Source organism: Carassius gibelio, chromosome B5, assembly GCF_023724105.1.
Source record: "Carassius gibelio isolate Cgi1373 ecotype wild population from Czech Republic chromosome B5, carGib1.2-hapl.c, whole genome shotgun sequence".
NCBI lineage: Eukaryota > Metazoa > Chordata > Actinopteri > Cypriniformes > Cyprinidae > Carassius > Carassius gibelio.
The window spans coordinates 1,190,939-1,197,799 of NC_068400.1; the positions used below are offsets into that span (position 1 = coordinate 1,190,939).

Genomic DNA, 6,861 nt, shown 5'->3' on the forward strand with positions numbered 1-6,861 from the left:
CCCTGTTCCAACGTCTATGCAAACTGTACAGAGACGGCGGATGAATTAGAAAGAAAGAAAATGAGTGCGGGAGATAATGCGGCCGGTGGCAGTGCAGAATATGACTTGGTTCCAAAACATAAATCATCTTCCATAATTTGGAAGTATTTTGGTTTCAGAAAAGACGATGTAAACCAGAGTGACGTGTTGTGCAGGTCGTGCTTAGCAAAATAACACGTAGTCATATCGTATTGTATCGAGATATCTGGCAGGATAATCGAGATATGAAATTTTGTCCATATCTTTCAGCCCTAGTGTATACTACAATAAAGTTATTTCTTTGTCCAGATGTCAGTATGCCAAGAGAAGAGGGGTCAGAAGATGAGGTCAGCATGTCATCCCTGCAAGAATGTTCCTCCACATCACAAGTCCAAAACCGAAGTGTGTCTGCAAAAAAGAGAGGTAAGCTTTGGGGCTTGCACTCTCTTTTGGGCCAGAGCTGCTCATTTATTTTTAAGGGCTTTTACTTTGCTTCCTTGACTCAACACTTGAAATATGTCTGTCCCTCCTTATTGTCTGGTGCCACAAGCCTGACAGTGGCTTGAAAGAAGCTGTTGCAGGAAGAGACCTTGTGAGCCTGCATTGTCGCAGGTTTTAGGGTTGGGGAAAGACTGGCATCATCACCTTTATATCAATAAGAAGTCTGTTGTATTTAAAAAAAAAAAAAAAATCTTTAACACTTTATGGAGTTACTCAGGGAAAAATGCTTGCATTTCCTCCAACAACAGACGTGTACAGAGACCAGTTGAAAAACTCAAACCTCCACATGCAGCTGACTTTATTCAATGACCTTTTAAAAGTGCCTTATAAATAGAAAATATTATCATTATTATTGTTTTTATTATTATTATTATTATTATTATTATTATTTTGTGAAATGCAAGAAAGAATAAAATTGCTTTAAGTGAGAGAGTCTGTGTTTATACTCGAGTTTAGGGTAAAAGCATCCTGTTGCAGTTTCTTTTACAGAATTATAATGTAATGCCGTCAGAAGTACAATGAGCCACTGCAAACCACTCAGTTTAATAAATACAACACGCAAAGAAAAAGAATGCAATCAAAACAGTTAACTATAAAGTTAAAAAGCAAAACTAAACAGAATGCATCTGAGCAGGCACTCCTTCGTTGCTTTCTGCCTTTCGTTAACCTGTTGCAGCTCTTCCTTCAGCCAGTTGTTGGTCGTTCTCAGGGTGGTTTTGGCAAAAGAGGGAGCACGGGGCTTGGAGAAGCTGGCAGCACAGGGGGGCTGGGGTTTTTCCACCGATTCATGCACTCTTTCAGCAATGAGACCCAAACATCCGTAGACTCGTGATCACTCTGGCCAATCACAAGAGAGTACATCCACTTAGCTGCGTTTGCGTAGCTGGGTAGCACGTCAGGTCCGAAGAGGTGCCCATCAAGCTGCATAATTAAGGATTAATTTGCTTTTTTTTTTTTACCAAACCAGTGTATAAAATGAATTATAATCTCAGTCATGTTATTATGAAGAGTTGTTTATTCCATCAAATAAGAACTTTATTTATTTACATTGTTAACAGTGCAATGTCTGCAGTGTTCTCTCACTCTCCACTGAAATCTGTGTGCTCAGCGTGAAGTCCACCTTTACTTATAGTGGTAATCCCAGAAATGGTTCCTGTCCTCTGAAAAACAGAGGCATTTTCAGTGTTGTGTCCACCAGATTAGAATATAAAGAACAAATGTATCAATTTCTGTACATCTCAAATACCAGTCTGATTTATCACAAGCAAGGTAAATGGCACAAATAGATCATTACCGTAATGAGAGAGGAAGCCAGCTGTGCTTCGAACTTTCTCATGTTCAGTATCTCCTTCTTTGGCATTCTGAGAGCATAGGCTGTGCTGCTTGTAGAGGAGCCAGGCGTTGACTACAGCAAGGGTGATTGTGTGCCAGAAGATGTACATGTACCACCGCCAGGATTTCAGTGCATACTTGTGTTTTGCTGTAAATGAGTCCAACAAATCCACACCTCCCATGTATTTATTGTAGATGCCCACAATGGAAGCCTTTCTAACGTCAATGTAGGTTTTGGCGGCTTTGTCCCAGTGTTGAATCTCCTGAACAGGTTCTGGTCCAGCGAAGGATGACACAAGTGTCACCGCCCTGTTGTTGTACCATTTTTACTGCACAGATGTTGTTTCCCCTCCACTCTGTGGTCAAAGCTTCCTCTGCCCTTCTTCTTCAAGCTCTTCACATGTAAATGTTACAGTTAGATGGGTAGATGCACTTGCCTGGCCTTTCCCACATAATGGATTCCTTGCTCAAGGAGCTTCACTACCAGTGGAACGGAGGTGAAGTAATTATCTGCCTAGATCTTGTTGTGTTGACCCTTTGGAAATGTGGAGGCAAGCTTCATTACAACATCACCTGACAATTCACCTGTCATCACCTGACACCCTGAGATTCCAGCTTTCACCCATACTTTAAAGCCTCATGAGTGTAGATTACCTTGCATATACTTCTTGATGCTGCTGAACTTCCCGTTGAAGGGTATCATCATCTTGTCCATGGAATGTGCTCTTCTGGTACCACCTGCAGGCAGTTTTCTCTGAGTGAATCAAGCCGTGGTCTGAGTTTCCAGAGTTTGTCCCTCTTTTCAGTCTCTGGCATGGTTAAATTGTTTACAAAATGTAATGTTCCATCCTCAGGTACATACCCAATGCTGCCTGTATTTCTTTTGTATTAGTGTTGACTGATCTTTCGTCATTTTGAATGCTGTACTCATTCGTATTTGTTGCCAGAGCTTGAACCAAATCTTCTGACACAAACTTTTGGAAGTATTGCAGTGGTGTGTGGAGGGAGGTGACATCATCTGTGAGAGCTTGACCAGAGAAATCAGTGACGTCTGTCATATGGCTTGATGTATTTCTTTGATTGCCCGGGCTCAATATTCACATTAGCTGGACAATCGGTAGGTTCTTGGTTTTCTTTGTCCACATGAGACATCAATATCTGATTCTTCATCACTTGCATCAGTGTCGTCAAAATCGATGTCCACATCACTTTCTCCTTTTTGGATGATGGCCATTAACATTGTGCACATTGTACCGAGGATTTCTCCTTGCTGGTGGCATTCTGAAATGAAAAGATAAAATTTGAGACAAATGTACATTCTATAAACAAATAGCACACATGCCTCATTATGACGTGTTCACACTTTGGACTGAAGCAGCCTATTCACACATCTCACCGGTCACACTATACCTAATGGCTCACCTATAGTAGACTGTGATTGTAATCCTTACAGGAATGCATTCAGCATCCAGTTTACAACAAAATCTAACAGTGATGAACATTTACACCTGTGCCAGAACAAAGCACCAGGAGCATCCCGCACAACTTGGAGGATTGGCCAGGTGTGGCCAGGTGTCTCTTGCAAAAGACCTGGTTAAATAAAGGTTATAGGCCTAATGATAATAAGCACTTTGAATATAAATTGATAAGAACATTTTGTTTATCAGTAGACTAAGAAAGGGCAGATTTGCACAAACAGAATTTTTTTGTTAGAAAGTCATGCAGAATATGATAGCAAATTATAATGTTTAGATATGGAAATAAATCTTTCAACTTTAGTCTCTAATACAGTATAGAATATGTAATCCGATATAAAGCTAAAGGGTATAAAGCTTAAATCATGTATAATTTGTTGTGAATATTTTCATTTAAGTTCCCCTCAAGATGTTCCTCTTAAATACAGGGCAATTATGACTGCCACTCTCATCCAACATTGTAATATTGCAACATTTATAAAACAAACTCCAAACAAAATGTAGGGTATATTTTCAACATTTACTGTATATGTCCTTGTTATAGACACTGTAATAAACAGAAAAAATTATTCCAAGCATTTTACTTACTTGAAGATGAATCCAGTCCAGTAAATCAAAGGGATGTTGCTTCATCAGAAAGTTGTAAGATGTGCCACTTCTTGACTTAAGGGTGGGCTTTGTATACAAATCCTGGATCCAATTACATGGTGGGAATAAAATGTAGGACCCACAGATCATATTGATGTGGTTGTATAAACAAACAAACAATAAAAAAAAAGATAAAAGGGGTTTTGGGGAGTAACCACAAATGTTGTAATACTGAAACAGTGGGTCTTACGGGGTTAAGTAAGATTAAAATTTATTCATAAAAGAAAACCTACAATGTTTTTATTTGTTTTTTTTTTGCCTACATAGGAAAACAAACGGCCGTCAAAAGAAGCTGGACCCCAGACGAGTGTGCTGCAGTGGACACACATTTGAGGAGATTTATTGTAATGAATCAAGTTCCTGGTAAAGAAGAGTGTCAGCGCTGTATTACTGCAGAACCTCAAGCTCTCAGAAACAGGGACTGGAAAGCAGTTAAATATTATGTTAAAAATCGCATTACAGCCCTGAGAAGAAAAGTCTAGTGTACCTAATGGAACTGAGGTAAAACCAAAACATTAGAGGTAGGATCTTAAAATGTTTTGTATTTGGTTGTGTTCTGTTGTAACCTTGTTGTTGTTGTTGTTGTTGTAGGGGTTTGCTCAGGTTTTATGGCTGTCCAGTGGCCTACAAATATACAGTTATACAATATACAGTTCTTATTTAATTTATTTTTTTATTTGATGGATGTAGGATGGATGTTGGATGGATATTGAATAGATGTTTGATGGATGGATGGATGTTGGATGGAAGTTCGAGAGCTGGGTGGATGTAGGATAGATGATGGATGAATGTTGGATGGATGTAGGGTAGATGATGGCTGGATGGATGTTGGATGGATGTAGGGTAGATGATGGATGGATGGATGTTGGATGGATGTAGGGTAGATGTTTGATGGATGGATGTTGGATGGATGTAGGGTAGATGTTGGATGGATGGATGTAGGGTAGATGATGGCTGGATGGATGTAGGGTAGATCTTGGATGGATGGATGTAGGGTAGATGATGGCTTGATGGATGGATGTTGAACAGATGTTGGATATATGGATGGATCTTGAATAGATGTTGGACATATGGATGGATGGATGGATGGATGTTGGATGGATGTTCGAGAGCTGGGTGGATGTAGGATAGATGATGGATGTTGGATGGATGAATGTCGGATGAATGTAGGGTAGATGATGGATGGATGGATGTAGGGTAGATGTTGGATGGATGGATGGATGTTGGATGGATGTAGGGTAGATGATGGCTGGATGGATGTTGGATGGATGTAAGGTAGATGTTGGATGGATGGATGTTGGATGGATGTAGGATGGATGTAGGGTAGATGATGGCTGGATGGATGTTGGATGGATGTAGGGTAGATGTTGGATGGATGGATGTTGAATGGATGTAGGGTAGATGATGGCTTGATGGATGGATGTTGAACAGATGTTGGATATATGGATGGATGTTGGATGTGTGGATGTTGGATGGATATTGATATATTCTTATTTATTTTAATGCATTTATTTATTTTAGGGCCTAAACACTGAAAGTGTGTGGGGCATATGTTAAATATTTCAAAGGATTTTTCATTTCTTTAAATATCTCTGTATCATTATTTCAAAATTTGAGGCTTCACTGGAAAGAACAACTTGTGTTAACATGACATTATGGATGCAGTCCAATATAACATATAATTTCAATGCCTATATAAGAGAAACTGTTGGGTTTACATAAAAGTTCAGGCTGATGTTGTTCAAACATTGAGTGCAGATTGTACAAACCTAGACATTAAATTAATAATTTGTTTTAATCATTTCATAAAAAGTTTATTGACTGACAACTGTGTGGCATAAACTTTGTCATTACAATAAAATTGGTCATTTCAGTTTTGTTATAAAACTGTCTTTGAAGCCGTATGTCTTGTAATCTGTAAAGGCAGATGGAAAGTTTCACATATATACATAGTTACTCATTACAAAAATAACTATTTTAGTCCAAAATAAGGGAACTGGGAGTAATAATAAAGGCTGTTGTCAGCAGCTGCAGATAGTGACCTTGGGCCCCATTAACATATAAAAACTTGGTATATATGTGTGTATGTGGGCGGACCTCTCAAGTCGGCAATCCTAGAAACGTTCCCCACAAGGGGCCAAATACCTTTTTCGACAAAACTTTAGAAATTTATCAAATTGAAGTGATATTAATGATTGAGATTTTTTTTTAGATCTAATGTTGTTTTTATAGCAGTGTAGGACCACTGGAAAGGGTGGATCCCACAACGCATAAAAAAACTGGTGGGCCCCATGAGTGGGCCTGCGCAAGAATGTGTGTGTGTGTGTGTGTGATTGGGTGTGTTAGGCTGTGAGTGTGTTTGTGTGTGATTGGGTGTGTTAGGCTGTGAGTGTGTGTGTGTTCATTGGGTGTTTGCTGCTCTGCTCGTCCCTCAGGATGTGGAGAGATGCTACAAATCTTGCTGCTAAATTGGAGCATTTGGCTTCTTCGCCAAGGATGAATCTAAGTTTTTGGGTTGGATTACAGGTGTTAAATTGGGGAAATATCTTATTCATTTTGGGGTAATATTGGTCTCTGATGTGTTCGTATTTGGGGCATTCTGTGAGGAAGTGCAGCTCGGTCTCCGGCACTCCCAGAATGCAGTGCGAGCAGAGTCTGTCCTCCCGGGAGAGCCAGGTCTGTCTGCGCCGGCCCGTCTCGATGGCCAGGCTGTGCTCGCTGAGTCTGTACATCGTCAGGGTTTTCCTGAGTTTCACATCATTCACTGTGCTCAGGTAGCTCACAACAGTGTACTCTCGATTTAGTGCCGAATAACATTCCAGTTTGTGTTGGTTTTGAATGGTGTTTGTCCAATGGGCGATGTACTTGTCTTGTTCTGTGTTGATAA

General features: G+C 39.9%; 1 protein-coding gene and 2 long non-coding RNA genes across 6 annotated transcripts in view; 1 reads left to right on the top strand and 2 right to left on the bottom strand.

Annotated features, from left to right (window-relative positions):
- The window catches only part of LOC127957824 (uncharacterized), a 33,390-nt gene extending 27,083 nt beyond the window's left edge, over positions 1 to 6,307 (top strand). For all 4 annotated transcript variants that reach the window (XM_052556520.1, XM_052556521.1, XM_052556523.1 and 1 more), the window contains 2 exons: positions 328 to 441; positions 4,242 to 6,307. The gene's annotated coding sequence lies outside the window, so the exon portion shown is untranslated. The remainder of the gene's footprint in view (positions 1 to 327; positions 442 to 4,241) is intronic.
- LOC127957845 (uncharacterized) lies at positions 1,109 to 2,460 on the bottom strand. Its single transcript, XR_008153866.1, has 3 exons — positions 1,814 to 2,460; positions 1,567 to 1,679; positions 1,109 to 1,440 (listed from the first exon to the last, which is right to left on the bottom strand). It is a non-coding gene; the product is annotated as an uncharacterized LOC127957845 (long non-coding RNA).
- Positions 2,506 to 4,244, bottom strand: LOC127957843 (uncharacterized). The gene is made up of 3 exons (XR_008153864.1): positions 3,915 to 4,244; positions 3,274 to 3,441; positions 2,506 to 3,132 (listed from the first exon to the last, which is right to left on the bottom strand). It is a non-coding gene; the product is annotated as an uncharacterized LOC127957843 (long non-coding RNA).
- Positions 6,308 to 6,861: the final 554 nt, after the last annotated feature.